The sequence below is a fragment of the Peromyscus californicus genome, unplaced genomic scaffold, assembly GCF_007827085.1.
Source record: "Peromyscus californicus insignis strain IS unplaced genomic scaffold, ASM782708v3 Scaffold_15__1_contigs__length_86483966, whole genome shotgun sequence".
Taxonomy (NCBI): Eukaryota; Metazoa; Chordata; class Mammalia; order Rodentia; family Cricetidae; genus Peromyscus; species Peromyscus californicus.
The window spans coordinates 47824762-47845034 of NW_026294447.1; the positions used below are offsets into that span (position 1 = coordinate 47824762).

At 45.9% G+C, this 20273-nt stretch overlaps 1 long non-coding RNA gene across 1 annotated transcript in view; it reads left to right on the forward strand.

The window, feature by feature from the left end:
• The window catches only part of LOC128110829 (uncharacterized), a 35533-nt gene extending 16092 nt beyond the window's left edge, over window positions 1-19441 (forward strand). Inside the window, exon 3 of the long non-coding RNA XR_008218342.1 lies at window positions 17677-19441. This is a non-coding gene — a long non-coding RNA (uncharacterized LOC128110829). The remainder of the gene's footprint in view (window positions 1-17676) is intronic.
• Window positions 19442-20273: the final 832 nt, after the last annotated feature.

A 20273-nucleotide genomic window follows, 5' to 3' on the forward strand; every position in this document is an offset into this window, starting at 1 on the left:
TTTTCCATGCCCCTGACCCCAAAATTGTGTGTGTGTGTGTGTGTGTGTGTGTGTGTGTGTGTGTGTGTGTGTTGTGGTAATCATTTGCTAAAAGCTGTCAACAGGCTGAAGGCAACCTTAGATAAAACAACTGTCCACTATAAATATTGGAAGCAACATGGGGATATAGGCTAATAACATTTGTGTGTGGTTCCAAGTGCTATTCTGGGTCAGTTGGGGTGAATAAAATAACACCTTCCCCTGTAAAACTTGTTAAAGAGTTCTGTAAAAAAACAAACAAACAAACAAAAAACCCTTGTTCCTTTTTCATTCAATGTTTTCTGTGTTGTTCAATAAATACAGAACAAAGCCCTTTGTTGATGATAGACAATGGGGAGTGCCAGACTTTAGACACACACACACAACAAGACAAACAACTGACAGAGAGCAGACACAAGGAGAGAAGTAGAGAATTCTAATTTGGACTTCCTCCTGGCCTAAACTACTCCAAGGGTAAGGCTTTATTTTTTTAATTTGGTACCAATATAACTGGTTCAATTTTGGACAGGTTTAGTGGCACGTGCCTATAGGATATTCAAGATGTCAGCTGGATAATTCATGGCAAGGATTAGAGGATATGATCTGGCATGCCATCCTACGTTTCAGACTACAAAAGGATAATTGGTCCATCCAAGTGGAGTCTGTAACTGGAGAAGGATAAGAGCAGAATCTCTGGTATCGAACACTTATGTTTAAGAAGGAGGCAGTGGAAAGGCTGCAAAGGGAGGAGCCAGAGCACAGTCCAGAACAGTGGCTCCTTCCAAGGAAGTGTGTTCCATCTCGTCATCACAGATGGGAGCACAAGGAAGGGTGAGGTTGAAAACGAAACCCCCCTTTTGTCTTAAATCTGTGGACCCAGGATCTTTAGTAAAAGCAATCACAGAAGAATGTTTAGCTGCCTTAAGGCTTCTAGTAGGGCTCCAAAAGTCTGCCTCAAGCCCACCCTTAAGTGGGCTCTGCCTTGAGACTCCCAGATGATTCTATTGAAGGCAGACTCAGGGGTCACCTAAGATCATTGGAAAACACAGATATTTACATTATGATTCATAACAGTAGGAAAATTACAGCTATGAACTAGCAACAAAAATAATTTTATGGTTGGGGGCCACCACAACCTGAGGAACTGTGTTAAAGGGTCACAGCATTAGGAAGGTTGAGAACTACTGGGTTAGAGATTCTGTGGAATAGAGCCATGTTTCCTTGCTGGGGCCTCATGCTACCAGACTGGTGGATCCCAGCTTTGCCCATCAATACTAGTCCATCCATTCCCATTCATTGGAAAATGCTAATGAGCCCTGGCTTGTTTTATAATCCTTGATTTAAAAATACTTAGACCTCATGGTGGGGCTTGAAGCTCACCTCTACCACATCCTCATTGTCCAGCATCTCACCCAGTTTTGTACATCTGTCACACATCACACATCAGCAACAATAAGCATGGCTTCTTTGCTTCACTGCTGGCGAGAGAACAAACTAGCATAGCCATTACAGAAATCAGACTTTTCAAAAAATTCAAAGCAGAAATACGATATGAGCCAGCAAGGCCACTCCTGGGCATACACCCAAAGCACGTCACATCCCACAACAGAGACACTTGCACATCCGTGTTTATTGCTGTTCTATTCACAACAGCTAGGAAACGGAACCAGCATAGATGCCCATCAACAGATGATCGAGTCATAAAAATGTGGTCCACATACATAGTGGAATATCACTCATCTGTAAAGAAACCGTGTGGATTTGGAAAGAATAATACCAAGGCAGGGAAGGCAAGAGGGCACCTGTGACATTGGATTGGAAAGGAAACTGGGGCCTCTCATAAGGTTATAAGGATTGAGGGGTACTGGGGGGAAGAGAATTTATTAAAACATACTTTTATTTGAAACTTCTATAATGATATCTAATACCTATAAGATGATTTAAGAAATAAAAATACATCTAGAAAAAAATACATCTTTGGTCCAAGCTTGTAGAACTTAAGGCTAAATTGTCTTTGATTAGGAATTGTTATGTTTTTTTAAAAAAATTACAGTTTTGGTTTGGTTTGGTTTTTGAGACAGGATCTTGTTTATAACTCAGGTTGGCTTGGAACTTTCGCCCTTGCCTCCTGAGTGCTGGAATGACATGCCTATGTTCCCCACCCTAACGCCCGATTGTCCCGAGAGTCATGGTTTTGGTTAAAAAAAATTCATCTCTGATGTTTAGTAAGTCCAGACCCAATTAACCTTGAACTTCTGATCTGTCTTAGTTAGGTGTGAAGAGATGCCATGACCATGGCAACTCTTACATAGGAAAACGTTTAATTGGGGCTGGCTGAGAGTTTCAGAAGTTTAGTCCATTATCACCATGGTGAAAAGCATGGCGGCACACAGACAGACTTGGTGCTGGAGAAAGAACTGAGAGTTCTACATCTTGATTGGCAAGCAGCCAAAAGTGAGCTGGCTTAAGCTTCTGAGACCTCAAGCCCATCCCCTAGTGTTGTGTGAATCGTAACTTGTCTTAATAATAAAAACCTAGAGTCAGATATCAGGGTGAAAGCTGAAAGATCAGAAAAGCAGCACAGCCAGCCACTGTGAAACTTCTTACCTCTAGGAATGCTCAGACTGAGCTCCTGTCTCCTCCCACCTCATATTCCTCTCTCTGCCCAGCCATATCACTTCCTGTCTCCACCTCCCTAGTGCTGGAATTAAAAGCATGAGATCCCAAGGACTGGGATTAAAGATGTGTGCCACCACTGCCTGTCTCTGTTTCTCTTTTAGACTGAATCAATCTTGTGTAGCCCAGGGTGGCCTTGAACTCCTCCTGGTCTTCCTGCTTCCTCCTCCCAAGTGCTGGGATTAAAGGTGTGTGCACCACTGCCTGGCCTCTAGTAGCTAGCTCCACACTCTGATCTTCAGGCAAACTTTATCTGTTAAAGCACAAACAAAATGTCACCACACAGTGGTAACACACTTCCTCCAACAAAGCCACACCTACTCCAAGAAGGCCACACCTCCTAATAGTGTCACTCCCTATGGACCAAGTATTTATTTATTTATTTATTTATTTTTTGCTTTATTTTTTTTTTATTTTATTTTTTTAATTTATTTTGCAATACAATTCAGTTCTACATATCAGCCACGGATTCCCTTGTTCTCCCCCCTCCCGTCCCCCTCACCTTCCCCCCAACCCCCCCCCCATTCCCATCTCCTCCAGGGCAAAGCCTTCCCCACAGACTGAGGTCAACCTGGTAGACTCAGTCCAGGTAGGTCTAGTCCCCTCCTCCCAGGCCGAGCCAAACAATCCTGCATAGGCCCCAGGTTTCAAACAGCCAACTCATGCAATGAGCACAAGATCTGGTCCCACTGCCTGGATGTCTCCCAAACAGATCAAGCCAATCAACTGTCTCACCCATTCAGAGGGCCTGATCCAGTGGGGACCCCTCAGCCATTGGTTCATAGTTCATGTGTTTCCATTCATTTGGCTATTTGTCCCTGTGCTTTATCCAACCTTGGTCTCAACAATTCTCGCTCATATAAACCCTCCTCATTCTCGCTAATTGGACTCCCAGAGATCCACCCGGGGCCTAGTCATGGATCTCTGCATCCAGATCCCTCAGTAGTTGGATGAGGTTTCTAGCACAACAATTAGGGTGTTTGGCCATCCCATCACCAGAGTAGGTCAGTTCGGGCTGTCTCTCGATCATTGCCAGCAGTCTGTTGTGTGGGTATCTTTGTGGATTTCTGTGGGCCTCTCTAGCACTTTGCTTCTTCCTATTCTCATGTGGTCTTCATTTACCATGGTCTCCTATTCCTTGTTCTCCCTCTCTGTTGTTGATCCAGCTGGAATCTCCCGCTCCCCCAAGCTCTCTTTCCCTCGACCCTTGCCTTTCATTACCCCCACTCATGTCCAGGCTGTTCATGTAGATCTCATTCCATTTCTCTGTCATTGGGTGATCCCTGTGTCTTTCTTGGGGTCCTGTTTTCCAGGTAGCCTCCCTGGTGATGTGAGTAGCAGACAAGTCATCCTTGTTTCATGTCTAGTATCCTGCTATGAGTGAGTACATACCATGTTTGTCTTTCTGAGTCTGGGTTACCTCACTCAGGATGATTTTTTCTAGATCCATCCATTTGTCTGCAAACCTCATGATGCCATTGTTTTTCTCTGCTGAGTAGTATTCCATTGTGTATATGTACCACATTTTGTTTATCCATTCTTCAGTTGAAGGGCATCTGGGTTGTTTCCATGTTCTGGCTATTACAAACAATGCTGATATGAACATAGCTGAACAAGTGCTCTTATGGTGTGGTTGAGCATTTCTTGGGTATATGCCCAAGAGTGGTATAGCTGGATCTTGGGGGAGATTGATTCCCAATTTTCTAAGAAAGCGCCATATTGATTTCCAAAGTGGTTGTACAAGCTTGCATTCCCACCAGCAGTGGAGGAGAGTTCCCCTAGCTCCACATCCTCTCCAGCATAAGGTGTCTTCAGTGTTTTTGATCTTAGCCATTCTGACAGGCGTAAGGTGGTATCTCAGAGTTGTTTTGATTTGCATTTCCCTGATGATTAGGGATGTTGAGCAGTTCCTTAAATGTCTTTCGGCCATTTGAGTTTCCTCTGTTGAGAATTCTCTGTTTAGTTCTATAGCCCATTTCTTAATTGGACTGTTGGGCATTTTGATGTCTAATTTCTTGAATTCCTTATATATTCTGGATATCAGTCCTCTGTCAGATGTGGGGTTGGTGAAGATCTTTTCCCATTCTGTAGGCTGTCGCTTTGCCTTGTTGACCGTATCCTTTGCTCTACAAAAGCTTCTCAGTTTCAAGAGGTCCCATTGATTGATTGTTTCTCTCAGAGTCTGTGCTACTGGTGTTCTATTTAGGAAGTAGTCTCCTATGCCAATGCGTTCAAGACTACTTCCTACTTTCTCTTCTAGCAGGTTCAGAGTAGCTGGATTTATGTTGAGGTCCTTGATCCACTTGGACTTAAGTTTTGTGCACGGTGATAGATATGGATCTATTTGCAGCCTTCTACATGTTGATATCCAGTTTTGCCAGCACCATTTGTTGAAGATGCTTTCTTTTTTCCATTGTGCACTTTTGGCTTCTTTGTCAAAAATTATATGTTCATAGGTGTGCGGATTAATGTCAGGATCTTCAATTCGATTCCATTGGTCCACATGTCGGACCAAGTATTTAAATGCATGACTCTATGGGGGCCATTCCTGTTTAAACTACCACATGATCCTTTTGCCTCTTTCTCCTGAGTGCTGGGGTTAGAGGTGATGCCACCATACTTAGTTTATGCCATGCTGGAGGTTGAACTCAGGGCTTTGGGCATGCTACTTTGGGCATGTACTCTATCAACCAAGCTACATTCCTAAGCATTTAAGAAAACCAATATAAACCAATTATTCTGGTAAGCATATTCTATGAATCCTCAAGTCTTTCACTTTCACTGCTCAGTTCTTTTGAATGAGGGCAGGAACGGCAAGTGATTCTCATCTTGTGAATCACCTTCATTGACCAGCAATGGTGTGAGAAAGAGCTCTGGGGTATACACAGGGTCAGGCAGGAAAGTGTGGTGGTATTGTGTTCCCCAAAATATTGTGCACGCTTATAAACTTATCTGGAGTCAGAGAACAGAACAGCCACAATATAAACATAGAGGTTAGGCAGTGGTAGCACACGCCTTTAATCCTAGTATTCCAGAGGCAGAGATCTACCTGGATCTCTGTGTGTTCAAGGATACAGCCAAGCATGGTGACACAAGCCTTTAATCCCAGAAAGTGAGCCTTTAATCCCAGGGAGTGATGGCAGAAAGCAGAAAGTTATATAAGGCGTGAGGACCAGAAACTAGAAGCTTTTAGCCTGGTTAAGCTTTCAGGCTTTGAGCAGCACAGTTCAGCTGAGATTCATTCTGGATGAGGACTGAGAGGCTTCCAGTCTGAGGAAACAGGATCGGCTGAGGAACTGGTGAGGTGAGGTTAGCTGTGGCTTGTTCTGCTTCTCTGATCTTCCAGCGTTCACCCCAATAACTGGCCTCAGGTTTGTTTTTATTAATAAGATCTTTTAAGATTCATGCTACAGGAAAGCACTGTGGATGATGAGCAATGTTGGCCTGGCTGTCAGCACAAAGAGTGAAACTGTGGCGGCAAGCAAGCACTTTGAGAAGCAGCGTGTTGCAGGGGTCGCTGTGGCACCTGATCTGGAAGTCCCCCTGAGATGCTCCCCTCCCCTCTGTGTCTCCTGCTTCTTATCATCCTGTTATGAGAAGACAAAGTTGTCTCGGGGACATCTATAAACTTCATTACCCAGATTCCTATACTTCTGCCCGTCTCCCTTTAGCACATCAAGGCAGGGCGAAAAGACTTTGCCGCTTCCGTTTTAAAACAAACAAGGAAGTGGGGATGTGCACATTTTACAGTTGACTCCTTGTCTGTTGCACAGATGTCGAAGTCCTCTCCAGACTTTCTCTGCATCTGTGGAGTACTGTTGGAGTACTGGTTTGCACCTTTCTCTAAACAACGGTCTCCACATTTGCTCAGAGAAAGGGGACTTCACCCCTAAACCTCAGAGCACTTACCAATGCGCCCAGGACCTGTCACTTCTGCCTCTGGCTGCAGAGAGAGGAAGCATTCTCTTTGTCACTAAGTCATCTTTCTGCTGAAGTCTGTGACTCATCCCTTCATTATCAGAATTCCTTGACTCTTGACATTTTTTTGGTACCAGTGACCAAAACAGATACTATCTAAGAGGATAATCATGTTAGTGGAGGGAATAGATTGAATTCAATTTGGAGTTGGCTGTGTTTGGGGTACCTCTGGGTCAGCCCTATATGTTCACTGGGCTATGGATATCAGGAGCTCAGGATAGAAGCCATCTATTGGATCTGACCAGGCTTCTCCCCAAAGACAAACACTGTGATGTTAGCATTTACCAATTTCCCTGCTGTAAATATGGCCCCTGTGGCTGATTTTAGCTCACCAATGGTTTTAAAACAGCTTTTCAATTTCCTAAATCTTTAAAAGCCCTTTGATGCTCTCCTGGGTATATACAAGCCCGCTGCTGCACAACCCTAGGAGCTGAGAAGAGAAATACAAATTCCAAGTCAACGATGCCAGACAAAAAGCAGCAATTCTTAAAATAGAATGCCTGTGGCATGGAGGAAGAAGTGGGTCAAAGGCCTGACTGTTCTGCATCCTCGGTTCCCCGGCATTCTGCACCTCCCTTCTCCTTTCTCCTGGGACACACACGACCCTCCCCAGATGGTGAGAATTCATGAGGTCCCGTCCTTAGTATATAGCTTTCTAAAATCAAAGCCCATAGAAGTAGGCTCAAAGTCAAAAAACAAAGGGGGTGACTCCAGGAGACTCTGGTTCTAAAAACCTGACCCAGGCAGCCGTAATAACCACCTGCAAAATACCTGCCACTTCAAGGCCGTCTATGCATGTACTACCAAGGAGGTTTGCAAACAACCAGGGCCTCTTAACAGCTAGAGGGCAGCTGAGCACTCTTGAAAGAAGGACATGTCCCAGAAAGACAGCATGTGCATAAGGCCTCAGAGGAAATACAATGAGGAAAAGGCCTTGCCATGTGGATGTTTGGCAGTCACATAGTTATCCCATGGGGCCAGTGGCTTTGCGCTATCAATTGTCTTATCTTCATCCCCTTGAAGACTGACTAGCTCCCCAGGCCTGGATCGGCACTGCCACTGATCCCCACGTGGATGTGCAGCATCCACTATTGTGAAAAGGATGCTGTGGGCCTGACACTGGATGCTGTACAACCAAGATGTCTTTCTTGCTATTGTTACTCCAGCTGGTCAGTCACATCTTCTAAGCTAGGTAGAGTAAATTCCCCCGACTCTAGTAAGTGGATGACCTATGACCACCCTCATTGTGACTTCCAGCCACGCATCTGTGAACTGCAGGTACTATTGGACCCTGGGTCAAACAAGCACTGGGTGTCTAACTTACCTCCTAATGTATCCCATCTGTTATCCTTACTTAATTATCATTAACAAAATCTTACCAATTGGCCTTGCTAACCCCATTGCCCTTGGGAAACTGAGGCTCTAAAAGATTAAGTAAATGCTGAAAATGCAATTCTGAGGATCAGACCCTGGGCCACGAGACTCCACCACAGCCAACTTGAGGACCTACAGAGCAGCCAGGGTAGCTGAAGCTCCTGGATCTTCAAGTGTCTTTCAAAGTAGAAGGTGCTGTTGCTCTGGGCCTGGCCAGGTGGTCTCAGCTGCATCTTTCGTAAGGGAGCAGAAATTCCTGTAAGATGAATGAAGGAGAAGAAACGAAGCAAGTCACAGGAGTCTAACGAGTGAAACCGAGTCTCGATTCTGAGGGTTTGTGTGAGGCTGTGTGAGCAGAACCCTCTGGCTTTCTGTGTGTCTTCTGAGCAGCACGGGCTGTCCATTTCACAGGAATGTTTCTCAAATGATCTGAGACATGCTGATGCCTTGGGCTTCCCATGCTCATTATGGCTGATCCGAGGGCATCTCGCTTTCTTCAAGGTCACCACGTACTGACATCCTGGTGAGGTACAATAGAACTGGCAAGGAAGTCCAAGACATCATGGCAGTTAGGAGGTGGGCTCAGGCCTAGGGAAAGTTGGGTACGTTAGTAATAATGGAAACAGTTGTAAGAAAAAAAGGGTGAAGAGAGCACGTGATTTGTGGAACACATACGAAGGGTCAGGCCCTCTTCTTGACCTTCTTGACCCCTCACGGACCTGATCATTCCCCCATGAAATCATGGGCCCCATGGTATCCCAAAGAGACAGGAAAAATATTAAAGTCAAGTGTTTCTTTTCTTCATGAGTCATGATCTCCTTCACCAGTCATCATGGGAATTTTCCTCTCCTGCTGGCAAAGTGCCAGGGAGAGAATCAAGGACAACTGGGGAGGATGCCATGGGTCACCTGGAGGGCATGATTGCAGATGAGTCAGAGAGGAGGCGGGTGGCTGGGCCCCAGCTCACCGCCCTAATTGCATTAACACCTTGGCCCGGTTCATGCCTAGCCTGCATGGTGGGCTGAGAGGGAGGAAAGGCCTGATTTAATTTTAGCCAAGATGGTGCCCCCATTTCCTCGTGACAAGAGCAGCACACTGGCAGAGATGCAATCTCTTCCCCCTCCCCTGCAGAAAGTCACTCAATTGCTCTCAAGGACAACCCAGAATTGACCCAAGTTCCATCATCCCTACCATGCTTATACACTCGGTTCCTAATCTTGTGGAACTTCTTGACCAGTGGCCAGCGTGACCTTGGAATAGAGAGTCCCATTTATATGATGCTTTACCATGTCCCTTCCTGTGTACAGCCACCTCTGACATGCTGGTCAACACCCCTATTAAGTTAGTTCGCTAGGCAGTTTTGCAGTGAGAAAGGCCTTCTAACTACATAAGGAAGTTCCTTGATCCTTCATCACATAGCCTGTGGTTCTTGCTTCGTGGAGACCTGAGATCAGCATCCCTCGTGCAAGTCACCCTTCCTCTGCTGGGCTTGAGGGAAGGAGTTTGTCTCATGTTCACTGTCAAGTTGGGTCAAGCTTGCCTTGACTCCACTTTGCAGTCCCAGTTAGTGGTCCACCTACAATATCTGAAAAGACACCCAGGAACCTTCCTCTAACATCAGAATAGTCATAAAGCTGAGGCCTCATGACCCTCTGTTCTGGATGATCCCATTGGGTTCAGCCACAGCAGCAGGCAGAGAGCAAATATCTCAATGTTAGAGCGAAGACCACTGGGTCATCCTCTGCTTCAGAAAACTTCAATATGGCAGGCACGGGACTTTGAAAGTCCGGCGTTTTATTCCATTATTTCTGTTTTCCTCCAAACACAGCAGATGAATATCTGTTATTCTGTCCTCTCTGCTCTTTTGTGTCTGGAAGTCTTATCTTCAAAGCTTCAAAAGAGACTATAATCACATCAAGATAAAAACAGAAACAAAAATAGTCCTGCGTGTGAGATCACAGTCACTTTGTCAGGGGGGAGAGTGGAATGTTTTCTGCCCTCTCTTGCTACTGAAGATGTGAAGAGAACAGAACTAAGCATGGGGCTGTGCAATTCATCTCACTGAAGCAGAAAAATGACTGAGTTTCCATCTGCAGAGAGAAACTGAAGAGTTTGTTGACACTAGGTGAGTACATCATGTTCAGTTGGTCCCTGAGTCCCGAGAAATGAAACTCCCTGAAGAGTGGGGCTTGGTATCCAGACTGAGATGGGGACTGGCAAGGAGGTCCTTCGTTCTCAGCCTAGGACAACCACGGGTCACGCTTGCTTTCCAGGGCAATTGCTCTGAGCTGTTTTCTCCCAGTATCATAGTGATCTCTATGGCCATGTGGGAGGTGTTGTGACTACAAGAGCAAATTTGCTTACATCTGATTCACAATGGCAAGACACACCTGTAAATGACATCAGGAAAATGGTCAAGAAGTCACATCCCTACATACTGTCTTAGTTAGGGTTAGTACTGCTATGAAGAGACACCATGGCCATGGCAACTGTTGTAAAGGAAGACATTTAACTGGGGCTAGCTTACAGTTCAGAGGTTCAGTCCATTATCATCATGGCGGGGAGCATGGCGGCATGCAGGCAGACGTGGTGCTGAGGCTTCGAGTCCTACATCTTGCAGGCAACAGGAAGTTGACTGAGACACTTGGGAGGTATCCTGAGCATGGGAAACCTCAAAGTGACACACATTCTCCAACAAGGCCATACCCATTCCAATAAAGCCACACCTCCCTAATAGTGTCACTCTCTATGAGATTATGGGGGCCAATGACATTCAAACTATCACAGCTACACTTGGGTCTGCCTGAGAATGGGCCCGCCAGTGACCAGGCATGGGTGGAGGAGGGGTTCAGGGAGCCCTCCCACTCACCGCTGCTCTATTTGCTCCTTGTAGATGCAGGGAGAGGGGAGCCATTACCTTCAGCTGTGCATCCGTTGGTGACCCGATCCAGGAGCCACACAGATGGCCCTGCCTAAACTAAATGGGTCATAAAAACAAACAAACAAACAAAAAAACCCAAAGTCATTCTTTGGAGAAAGGAACCGGTAGGGATGAGGAGGGCCGATGGGGACAGGAGGGAGGGAAGAGACAATGATGAGGGGAAGTAACCAGAAGACATGATATACGTGTGTGAACTCATAACAAAATTAACCAATAAAAAAGTGTCACCTCTTGTCCCTAAGGTGGAAGCCACCACGTGACGGATGTCATGAGATTCCCAGTACTCCCACAGCTGCATACTTCCTTTGCTCCCACTCCTGTCCTTCCAGTGCGTGAGGGGCCATCGAGTGCACTGAGAAGTTCCATGAGATACCATTCCCACACACACACCAAAATGGGAATGGGGCCTGCTGGAGAAGTCTGGGCTCTCCAACCAGCTCAGCTGCGCAGGACAGCTCTCTATGTGTTTCCACACAGCAGCCCCAGGGCTTATTCTTTATTTGTATTTTTGAGGCAGCATCTTTTTTTTTGTTTTGTTTTGTTTTTTGAGACAGGGTTTCTCTGTGTAGCTTTGCGCCTTTCCTGGAACTCACTTGGTAGCCCAGGCTGGCCTCGAACTCACAGAGATCCGCCTGCCTCTGCCTCCCGAGTGCTGGGATTAAAGGCGTGCGCCACCACCACCCAGCGGCAGCATCTTTTTGTGTTGCCCAGGCTGACCTTGTACTGGAGACACTCCAGCCTCTGCCTTCTGGGTGCTGGAATTACAGGCACGTGTACCATACCTAGCTCTCAATATTTATTCTCAATGTGGGGATACTGCATTTGTCATTGCCTGAGTAAATCCATCCAGTGCCTCCCCCTTGACTTTAGGATTAAGCTCAAACTTGTTAGTTTTGCTTAAAGGGCTGTTTATGATGATCTCTGGCCCCCTGCCTCACCCCTATATCCCTTACCTTTCCTTATCAAAGAGTCTGTGGTGGTTAATCCTATGTGTCAATCTGACTAGACAATGGGGTGCCCAGCTAGTTGATCCAAACATGGTTCTGATGATTTCTAGGGAAGTGTTTTGGGGTATGATTACCATTACCGATGCATAATACACCCTGTCCAGTCAATCAACAGCCTGAATGGAACAAGAAGTTGACCTTCCCTTTTGGTGAGAGAACCTACTGGCTTGACAGCCTTCAAGCTGAGACATGCACCCTGCTGATCCTGAATTGCCAGCCTCTGGATTACATGAGTCATTTCCATATAATAAACATCTCCCCCTATATAAATCCAATTGATTCTGTTTCTCTAAAGAGCCCTGACTCATGTGGCCTTTGGGATCAGGAAGGAGAGATGCCTAGGTACTACCCTATGATGCCACAGGCTGGGTGACTTGGACTGCTTTCTCACAGCTCTGCAGGCTGGAAATGCAAAATCAAGGTTTGAGTGGGGCTGGCTTCTGGAGAGGCCCATCCTAGCTTAGAGCTGGCGACCTTATCCTGTTACCCTCCCACGGTCTTTCCTTACCTTGGGTCTTAATGGAGCAGGTCCTCGCCCTATCATCTCCCTTAACCTTAACCAATCACATCCCTAAAGGCTTGCCTCAAACAGAGCTGAACATTCAGGCTTCAATGCGTGGATCCAGAGAGAACATCATTCAGTCTGGGACATAATCTAGATTACCACCGTGCTGAGCTGGCTTCCTGACAAATCTTCCAAGCACCTATGGTCCTTCCCATACCATGAACTATACTCCTCCCTCCATATGGAACATCCTTTCCAATTCTTCTTTGCTAAGTTCACTGCTGAGCCTCTCTCTCGGTCCAAGAGCCCCTTCTCCAGGAAGCCTGCCTTGAGTACTTCCTCCAATTCTAGGTTGAGGGTTAGTCTAAGAAGTTTCTATAATCTCTGCCTTATACTTGCATTCACATATCCCAGCTCTTTGTTAATGTCTAGTTAACATTTCCTGTCTCATTTTCCATGGAATTATTTTTAAAAACTAATTTTTTTTTATTTTTTTAAAGTGCGTGCGTGTGTGTGTGTGTGTGTGTGTGTGTGTGTGTGTGTGTGTGTGTGTGTGTGTGTGTGTGTGAATGCAGATGCCTGTGGGGGCCAGAAGAGGTGTCAGATCCCCTGAAGAGAAGTTACAGGTGGTTGTGAGCCACCTGATGTGGGTAAGGGATCCAAACTCAAGACCTCTGAAAGGACAGCATGTGCTCTTAACCACAGAGTCATCTCTCTAGCCTTCTACTGAATTCTTAGTGTTTAACACCGAATCTAGTATGGTAATGCATCCCAGTAAAGACTTCTTAAATCTACATTTAAAAAGATAAAATACTATATGTGTATGGTTATAAATCTTTAAGACACTCAGAAAGTATCATGAAGAAATTATACCAAAATAATAACAGTGCTTGCATTAAGATTAGGTATGCTTCTCTTCATCTATTCTCTACTGCCTGCGAGTCTGTAGTGTAAATGCACAACCTTTCCATTTTAGACCTTTAAGATGTATGGTTCAAAGTAGGTGTGTAATACCTGGAGGGTGGGAGGAGTGCTATGAGGTGCTCCCTTCTGAATATGACGTGGCTATGGAAATCACGAACACACAGCAACTCTGGTGACCTGCACAGGCCCTTCAACAGTCCATCATGGATGAAGGAAGGGGCTTATGAGCCCCACTCCACCCCTAGTCCCAAGGGGCTATTGGCAGTTAATGGTAACAAGGGGAGGAGGGTCTTTCTTTGTGGTATAGCCATGGAAAGTTGTCCACACTCCGGTAAATAACCCCCTACCTATGCTTAAACAAGCACCTGTAATTATACCTAATGGGTCACAAAAAAAGATACGAATGTAGAAGAACAGCTAGTTGGTGAGAGCAAGATTGTCACCAGGAGCGAGAGAAGGATAAGAAGGGACAAAGAAGATTGATCATAATGCATTGCATTTATCTATGAAATGGTCAAAGACATTTTAAAATACTGCAACCACTTTTTTAAAAGTAGAAGTGACATACTATTTTAACTCCCAGCAATAAGATGACTTATTTCAACCTATATTGGAAAGAATTGCTTTAGGAACGATGATTCTGAAGGGTGCCCCAAAGTTGCCCCTGATGTGATTTGACCTACATGTTGTTAGTTGTGGGGAGGGGTATGACCTCACAGGAGAACGGCTCATTACTGCTCTGTCTGACTTCAGTAATGAGCACACTAGTCACCTTGGCAGGTAGGCATTATCCAGGTGGCCTGTCTGCCCCGAGGATGTGGGTTACAGAGATGTCCCATTGCTTCATTGCTGAAGATAAGTTGGGTCTGGGTAGCTTTCATCAAGGTGAAACTACCTGGCATTCTGCGCGTTCTTAGCATCCCTCAAGGGGATAGAGATGCCAAATGCTTGAGACCGTTTTCTCTAGGTCTAAAGAGCCAGACACCTAAGTGTTGTCGGGTGTTAGCTAAAGAGCTGGACCGTGCCTGGGTCCTGGGAGAGGCACTGGTTCTGGAGCCCATGTTGGAGAACTGCAGGAAGTAAAGGATGAGGTGGTGTGTTTGTAATGGTGGCATAAGAGGATGTTGATCAGGTGCTATGCAGCATGTTTTACCTTCTGGAAAACTCCTACTTACCCTCTGGCTGGGCTGCAGATCCACCACCTGCTGTAAAGGCTGCAGGTGCCAGAAGCCTCCTTTCTTAGACCCCTCTGGGGCTAGAATACGTAAGTGACTCCCCCACCCCAATTCTTGCCCAACATTCAACCACCTCATAATGCAAAATGAATTTAGTTCATCTGTAAGAGTCCACTAAGTCTTAGTAGTTTTAACACTGTTCAAAGGGCCAAAGTCCAAAGTATGCCTTGAGATGTGAGGTAATCTCTCAACTGTAAGCCCCATAAAAGAGTTTTCATCTTTTCTGTTTACAGTGGCACGGGGTAAACATCCCTATTCCAAAGAGAGGATACCAAAGGAACATCAGACCAAAACAATCCCAAAGCCCAGTCACATGTGAACACCAGGGTTCAGGTCTACAAAATGGCAGTTGTTCCCATACCAACCATTCACCCCCCCCCCCCCCATGACTCTGGGAAAGGGGAAGGTTCCCAAATGTTGTGGAGAATAATCACAAAGGCTAGACTTAGGAGTGATGTCTGGAGTCCTTTCCACTAACTTGTAAGCTGACTGGGAACTTCATTTCCTCTGTCTTTGGAGGCCCCATGCCTGATACACAAACTCTGGGCCAGCAGCTGTTGCAGGGAATCCAGAAGTGTTAGCCAGGCCCTACTCACAGCAGGTGAGAGTGGAGCCCAGCGCCAGGTTGGGGCTCTGCCTGAATGCCCACCCTTGCCTCTGCTGAAACCTAAGCTTCACATATGATGTTATGGAAGAGTCTAATCCACACGCAGCCTTGAACATGAGGCTATGGCACAAGGCAAGAAGTTACTGAATTTGGACAGGAAATCTGAAGATCAAGAAATTGGTACCAGGCATCTTGCCTGTTCAATAAGCATTGACTTGATTTCACTGTAGAACAACATTTTCAAGGACTCTGTCACACCTTTGTATAGAGATGTGTGGGGACTCTGAGAAGCCCAAGAGTTCGGGGGCATCGCTGATCCCCAGGCCCCATCCAAAAATGGGTGGTTTCAATGGATCCTTGGAATGACTGTTTGGACATTGGGGAACTAGTCCGAGTAAAGCAGGTAATGAAGCTAATTCCATTACCAGCTGCGTAATGAAGCTAATTCCATTACCAGCTGCTTCACAAACAAAACGTCCCCAGATGTGACCTTGTCTCCCTCTTGCCCCAGTGCAATCCAAGTCACCCCCACGTCCCATGTGGAGGACTTTGTCTGTCTCCTCCCATTCTTTGCCTTCCTCCCATCCCTCCCTTTCACCAGCAGCTCAGAGATCTTTGAAAAGAGTTTAGTTGGGTTGCTGCTTTTCCTTGCTGCAAATCCGTAAGTCCCTTCCCCTCATCCCCCCAACACACACCTCTGCAAGTCAACTCCAAGCCTCTTCTCACGGCCACTGAGCTGGCTCCTGATCCCTTCTGCCACCTCTCTCCTGTCACCCCTCCCTCTCATCCCCTACCCTCCAGCCTTATTGCCTGTGTTTCCAGCCCCTGGAATCCATTGAATTTTCCCTCTGCCCAGAAATGTTTACAGCTCTCCCTCAGACTGGCACCTTCTCACCACGTGCACCCACCTCTAACACCCACTGGCTGTCCGTTGCTAGAGCCTCCTGCTACAGAAGATTGTCTGCTCTATTTAATTGGTTGCATCATTGTTGTACCGAAGGGTGCATGGGAGGAAAGCCCTTACTTGGTCAAGTCCATCCTTGTGTTCTAACCTAGAATATTGTGACTTCATCATGAGTACTGGGTGAGGTGATTGAGTTCTTTGGGGATTCAGCTGTATCATAGGTTTAAATGCTCTCCAAACTCATATGGTAAAAGGCCTTATACACCTATAACATTGGTGGTGGTGGTGGGGAATACATTTGGCAGAGAAAAAGCCCTCACTGAACAGTGTTCTTTCTGCTATTAAAGTTTTGTAAACTACTTGATTCTTAGTCAACTAGTTCTGCCCAGTGAGATAAGTTACCATTCACATTTGTCTCTCTTAGGTGGTGGCAATGAAACATCTTGGTGGGCTTCTCCTGTCTCTGTGACTGCTCCTTCTAACGTGCTTACAGAGTGCAAAGCTTCAGAGTAGCTATGAGAAGCATGGCCCTAGTTTGCTCCTCACCTGCCTTGCCCAATGGGAAGAACACAGCTTGAGTGGGAAATTCAGTTCATTGAGTAAAGCCAGTGGGATTTGGGGGCTTGCATGTTACTGTGTCATAACCCAGCCTGTCCTCACTGATGGAATGGTGTATACATTTTGAACTCTTACTGCATTCCAAGACTTTTGCTTGCGTGATCTCTTTGTTCTTTTCAGTGTTATATAAGGTCGATTTGATTATTATTCTCATTTTACAGAGAAGGGAACAAAGAGATTAAAAAAGAATAAAGAACTTACTCAAAATCTGGTAGACAAAACGGAAGATTTTCAAATCTGACTCCAGGAAGTCTGACCTCAGAGTCCAGGCTTCTCATCACTGAACCACACGTTTAAGCAACATTTCCATTCCATGCCTCCAGTTGTTTCAATCGTAAAGATAAAGCATCAAGTCCCACTGGCGAGAAGAAGTCCCTCCCCGTGGTTATCCTAAGAACATCTTTGAAATAAACCCACTTAAGGAGATGCTGCCCTAACTGGTTCCTCTTTGTCTTTGAAGCACTAATTGAATGATCCTGGAAGCAGTTCTCTTACTTGGAGTCTGCCTGCCATCCTGCCCGCTAATTTTAAAATGTATGGATCTCTCTGCTTTAGACCCAAGGCCATATTGATTCTGGAATATGCGCCACTAATTGCTGAGTGCCTGCCTCTAAGAAGCAAGAACAGGGGGAGAGAGAGAAAAAAAAAAAAAGCTTGCATGTCAATATTTGTTACTAACCTTGACAAATAATCATTTTAAGTGATGGTGACTTTTTCCTCCTCTAGAGCTTTAATTACTGACTGGCACACACTGCAATCATTTTGTTCTTGCGTGTGTTTAATAGTCTGTAATCCATTTTAATTACATTCTTTGCTTATCAAGATCAGGCTTCCAAACAAGGGTAGGACAAAATTTAACTTCTGCCTTTTCTCTATTTCCTTCTCCTAGTCGGAGCCTCAGAAATATAACAGGGAGTTGAAACCAGCTTTAAAGATAAAGTCTGCTCTTTGCGCTTAAAGCAAACAAACGGGATGATTCCAAAGAAGTCTCTGTGTGCCTTTTCCAATCTGGTGGTTCATTGACGAGAAGAGATGGACACATTTGCTTCCTCCATTACACTCGGAATGAGAAACTTGTGGAGAGAACTTTGGAAGGCTATAGGCTGGAGAGAGAACTCTCTTTTTTTCGTCTGGGTGGTGAGTGAAAGGGTATCGTGTTAAAAATCCATCGACTTTGTGCATTTTATGTTTTATACAGCTTTCCATACATAAGCTACAATCCCATGAAAATATTATATAATTTTATATAATATAAAAAGTCCACCACTCAGGACTGGGTTCTCGGGGTTGCTCCATCATTTAAGGTTGGCTAAGCGCTTCTTGTGACCACGTCTCTCTGACATCTAACTTTCTCATTTACTAGATGTGGGCCCACTAGAAAAGGAAATGGGGGGACCTAGACCCGTCACACAGGAAGATCCTGTGACTTACCTAACAGTGCCCACGCATGACTTCCCACGCAGTGACTGGAGATTCAGCCCAAGACTGACTAGAAAGCAGATCTGGAAAAACCTCAGCCAGTTCAGACAGAGGTGCAGAGAAGCACTGTCCACCAAAGGAGTGCCACCCTGAGCAGGGACAGACAGAGAAACACTGTCTACCAAAGGAGTGCCACCCTGAGCAGGGACAGACAGAGCCACGGTGGGCATGCTAAGTGCCTGGCTCCAAGCTCCCTGAAGGATTGTGGTTCAGAGCCCCAAACAGGAGCCATAGAAATCGCAGTTCGTTTTGTTTTGTTTGTTTGTTTCATGAAAGGTGTACTATAAATAACGTTACAATGAGAGAGGAAATGCCCTTTTTTGGTGGCCAGTGAAGCTTTCAGAGCTGTCGACGCCAGATTTGACGCTTGACTCCAGAAACACGGCGGGCCTGACTTCCTTCAGTGCCCTTCAATCTCCTAAATTTGTCCCTTTGTTCTATTATTATTGTCTCTGGGCCATTTTGAGACCATTTAACTTTATTCACTAGAACTTCTTTTTAATTTTTCTTTCTAATGAAATATTCCAGTTTTGTGTAGACATCTGACCCGCGCCCCCTGCCACCCCTCACTCCCCCTACTCCACATCCCTCACTCCCTCCATTCCCCACCCCCGCTCTCTTTTTATGTGGTCAATTGCATCTCCTGTCTCCATTGCTTCGCTTCTGTGATTAGCTCCATTCCTAATCAGAGTGAAGAGTTCTGCACCAGACACACCCCTCAGCCAGAGACTTCAGCAGAGCCTGCTGCACCGCCCCCATGGAGAGAGACTGGGAGTACAGAGAGTTGGAGCTCTGCAGCCATGTTGCCACCGTGAGCGGAGAGCTTGGAGCAATTAGGACACTTGTGGGAAGCCTGATAAACAAAACTAACCTGGTAAAAGGCAAGAGCAGGACCCAAGACGCCGTGAGGGTGTCTAAACCTGGAATCTATGTCTGAATCCAGACCTGGCCTCCTCGATTGTATCTGTCTCCAAAGTTCTTTTCCTTAAGCCAGTCTGAGTTGCTTTCAACTGACTTTGTTCTAACTAAAGTCCAACTATCAGGTTTTAAAGCTACTCATTTGGAGCCCCCCGCCCCCTTTTATTTGCCAAAGTCCCTGGAGTAACCATCAAATTAGTCCCAGATGGTTCGTTAACATCAGCCAAGTGCTTTCAAAATAAAAATAAAAAGCAGTATTTTTGTTTTAATTAAATCCGCACAGTAAGGTTCCTCCTCCCTATAATACCACCACGCACACACGCGCGCGCGCGCGCGCGCGAGAGAGAGAGAGAGAGAGAGAGAGAGAGAGAGAGAGAGAGAGAGAGAGAGAGAGAGAGCACATTTGAGAGTTTCTACCTGTATCTTGTTTAGTTTTTGGGTTTTTTTTTTGTTTTGTTTTGTTTTTTTTTCAAGATAGGGTTTCTCTGTGTGTAGCTTTGCGCCTTTCCTGGAACTCACTCTGTAGCCCAGGCTGGCTTTGAACTCACAGAGATCCTCCTGGCTCTGCCTCCCGAGTGCTGGGATTAAAGGCGTGCGCTACCACCGCCCGGCTTCTACCTATATCTTAACTGAGGTCTTCCTTGGAGGAACAAAATGACAGAAGGGTTTTTGTCTGTTTCCCAGATGAACACTGGCTCCTTGAGGGTGGGGTCTCGGAGCATCCATGTTCCCTGGCCCTAGCACACAGCCAGACAGGAAGGGGTGGTTTACCCAACTTGGACTTGACAATGACTAGTTGCTCTCTCCAGCCTGAGGAAGAAAGGTAGATACTTTCCTGCGCCATCTAGCTGTGTGTTACTCATCAGGTTCCTGCAGAGAGAATGTCGACCAGGGCCTCCCAGGAAGTAAGTCCATCCGGGGACACATCACAGACCACAGTCTCCTCAGCCACATTCTCCTCTCTTTCATCACCGTTTCTCATCCTACTTCACTCTCCCCTTCGTTTCTTTTTTTCTTCCTCTCCGAGTCCCCTGCTCTTACCTGTAACTCTGCTGCAAACGTGGGAGGTACTCTGGGCCTTTTATGCCT